Genomic DNA, 852 nt, shown 5'->3' with positions numbered 1-852 from the left:
AACTGCTCTAAGGGTAATTAATTGTGCAATTTGTTTTTAGTTTGACAGGAAATTTCTTGATGAATCAAAAGTAAATTGAAACTTCCTCATTTAATTTTTGTCTAAGGGTTCAATATTTTGTAATATTTATTTTTTTTCAAGGAAATATCCTCAATACTTCTTACTTCTTTATTCAATGATTGGGAGACGTTTTGGCCGTTTGTTCATCATCTGGTCCAGTCTTAAATTATCCTATATTGTATATCTTCACAACTATGATTTATGAAATCATCTGCTTCATTAAAACCTTTGTTACTGGATGTACAATTAAATGTTATACTTCCTTTCCATGTAATTTTTCTTGATGAGTAACGATGGAACGAGGTAACCATTTTCTGCAATACTGACACACTGTCATCCTTTCTTTTTTCTTGGCAGTATTAGGTATCTACTTATACACATATAAACTATAAACCATTTTTGTAATAATTTGCATAATTGTCTTGTTAAGATGATCCTGATAAGACATAAAAAAAGGATTGGTTCCACAACAAGAAGGCCTGGAGTAACCAAGTATTTAATCTTCCCAGGTTCATTTGCTTGGATATAGCTTATAACAAACTAAGTTTTTACTATTTGTAATAAATTTTATTATAGTTGATTTTAATTTGAAGATCTTATGTTTAGTATTGTTATCTGCTATTGACAATACCAAGAATCGATTATTATAAAATATATAAATTATAAATAAAAGGAATGTTGTCCGGGTGCAGTAAAAAAAAAATCAAATAGAACGACTATTTGAGTTTTTTTTACGGTCAATCAGCCATCTTCTCTACTATATTAATTATAGCATTAAGTTTTTTTTTTTTT

This window comes from Halyomorpha halys, unplaced genomic scaffold, assembly GCF_000696795.3.
Source record: "Halyomorpha halys isolate HHAL.00 unplaced genomic scaffold, Hhal_1.1 Scaffold1971.1, whole genome shotgun sequence".
NCBI lineage: Eukaryota > Metazoa > Arthropoda > Insecta > Hemiptera > Pentatomidae > Halyomorpha > Halyomorpha halys.
Note: the sequence above shows the minus strand (reverse complement) of the source record.